The sequence below is a fragment of the Ovis aries genome, chromosome 9 (genome assembly GCF_016772045.2).
Source record: "Ovis aries strain OAR_USU_Benz2616 breed Rambouillet chromosome 9, ARS-UI_Ramb_v3.0, whole genome shotgun sequence".
Taxonomy (NCBI): domain Eukaryota; kingdom Metazoa; phylum Chordata; class Mammalia; order Artiodactyla; family Bovidae; genus Ovis; species Ovis aries.
In genome coordinates this window covers 5,003,878-5,006,826 of record NC_056062.1, presented here as the reverse complement: position 1 = coordinate 5,006,826, position 2,949 = coordinate 5,003,878, and positions in this window count along the sequence as shown.

Below are 2,949 nucleotides of genomic sequence, written 5' to 3'. Positions count from 1 at the left end.
TGTAGAAAGATGGTGATCATTTTCACAAGCACTATCTAGAAACATGAGGACCAATCATATTATGGGTTCCTGATAGATTGCTGTTCACCTGAGGATGTAATCTCCTTGAGGACAGGGCACTATATTGTGAATACCTAGAATAGCCCATGGAATAGGGCAAGTGATCAATAAAAACTTCCTGAATAAATGATTCCTGAAATCAGTGCTACCCTTCAGGACTCTCTAGTGGACCATGTTACATATGAATATAATATCAAAAGAAACCACATTTCTTTCACTAATTATTACTCCTTAATTGAAATGCCACATTGACTGTTTCAAGAAATCAAGTATCTTTTCTTCCTGTCTTCTTTTTCGCTCTTTCTGGTAAGTCTTTGTCTATAAATAATGAGATTTTGAAAGAATCAATTGATTGCGGCAACACCATTTTTCATCACAAACAGATTGCAAATATGAAGACTTGTCCCTTTCCCTGCATTGACTCACTTGTTAGAACTAACACCAGTGATCTTTTCCCAGATGATGAGGGAGAACTCTGGTAACAAAATAAGAAACCTGTTAGTGATCACATTCATTTTTATTTACTAAGATTCAGTTTACTATCTCTTCAAAGTGCAGTCCGGTAACCTAAATGTAAATGTGTTTCTTTAGAAAAAAGTAGAAATTCAAATCAGAATGTAATTTATCTAGCTAGATGTTGATATCTTGTTTTCCTTTCCAGAAGTTTATGTACCATTTACTTTCCCATCATGATGATCTCATGTAAAGCTTCTAAGGATAGTACATATCAAAAAAAGCAATTTTTCATTTAGAATATCTTTCCAGAATTAAAAATGTCTGGAGGGTCATAGAAAGCTCTAGTATAGGTCTTATCTATGCATGATGATGATAATCACCCAAACTACACATCAGGGTCAAGGTCAGTAGGGTCTGTCTTTGAAGTACATCCTCCTCTATAATTCTCAGCCAGAAACATGGGTCATCTTTATAAAGGTCTGGTCGCAAAGACTGAGAGGCAGCCCTGGAGAAGAATGTGAATAATTATTTCAGTCTGAAAATTTTCTATTCCATGGGACAGACACCCAGCTGGAGCTTAGGAAATAAGATAAACAAATGAATCCTCAGAATCCGAGCAACAACTGAACACACAAACTCCTGCAAAGGCAGAGATGCATGAAGCCTCAGAAACTTTTGGAGCCAGGAATCCTGATGGAGGCCTCAGGACACACTCTATTTCTAACCCCAGTTTTCTGCTTATCAGCTTTATTCATCTTTCTCTCAGGGGTTTTTCTCCATGTGGAGAGGAAATATGATATCTTTGTCAGGAAATGGGTTACAGTGACTTGATCCAGGAAATTCACACACACACACACACACACACACACACACACACACACACACACACACACCCTCATTGAGTATCTCAATGAATGTTATCCATAAGGATGGCAAACTGGAATGTAGTTCTCCATATAGATAACTTTATATAAACAAAGATGTAGTTGGTTAAAAAGCTGTAGCCATTCATATTACTTAAGGAGGGATGTTTGGTATTTTGTATGCTTTTTTTAAATCCCATTTATGATGATCTTAGAGTGACTTTTTCTGATATTCATGTTCTTTGAGATGGTTTATGTCCAATAAGAGAGCAGCATTGCCTTGCTATGAGAGTCAGACTAGCTTATAAGCAAAGCTCTGTTGTGGAGTGTTTTTGGATCTTAGGGGCTACTCTTTTTATTTCTTTCTCAAGACTTGTAAACTAGATATCAGTGGAGATGTAGAGAATCAGTGATGGTTGGGAAATAGCCAAACTGCAGAGGACAGAGTTTTTGCATAACCAATGAGTAAACAGACATATGCAAATTTAGAAAAAAGGCCTTGAAGGAAAAAAAAAATGACCTTGAAGTAAAAGGTGAAAAAAAATAATGGCTTGACAATATCCATAGGCAGATGGACAGGAGCTAGTGAAATAGGATTTAATATGTACAAGGTGCCTGAGGGAGTAAGGGAATGGAATAAAGAATTCACTTGTTTTGGGGTGAAGGAGAAGAATATAATTAACAGAAGCAGAAAGCTTGAGATAAAGAAAATCTGTAAATAAATCATGTCATGAATCTCAGTCTTGATATGCAATCAGCTAGAAAGAGCAAAGAGAATAGGAGTGAAGTTGAAGTTGGAAGAGACCAGAAAAACACCATGCTCAGGATGCCATGAGAGATGCCTCCAGTGGTCATTTAAAGGGGTACTGAACACAAGTGTGGGTCCCACTGAGATCGGGTCATAGGACTTGGAGGTGGGACTGGCTATGTCTTGACTCTTAAGTGGTGATGATGTTGACATCATGGTTCCACACTGGGTAACAATAATTTATCTAGCATGAGGTGTGGGGAGGGGAGGGTGGCAGAAGGTACAATCTGTTTGTAGGACATATATTAAGTTAACCTTTAAAATGCATTCCAATATAGAGTGTTCAGTTCAGTTCAGTCGCTCAGTTGTGTCCGACTCTTTGTGGCGTCATGAATCGCAGCACGCCTCTCTGTCCCTCACCAACTCTTGGAGCTTACTCAAATTCATGTCCACTGAGTTGGTGATGCCATCCAGCTATCTCATCCTCTGTTGTCCCCTTCTCCTCTTGCCCCCAATCCCTTCCAGCATCAGGGTCTTTTCCAATGAGTCAACTCTTTGCATGAGGTGACCAAAGTATTGGAGTTTCCACTTTAGCATCTGTCCTTCCAATGAACACCCAGGACTGATCTCCTTTAGAATGGACTGGTTGGATCTCCTTGCAATTCAAGGGAGTCTCAAGAGTCTTCTCCAACCCCACAGTTCAAAAGCATCAATTCTTTGGCGCTCGGCTTTCTTCACAGTCCAACTCTCACATCCATACATGACTACTGGAAAAACCATAGCGTTGACTAGACAGACCTTTGTTGGCAAAGTAATGTCTTT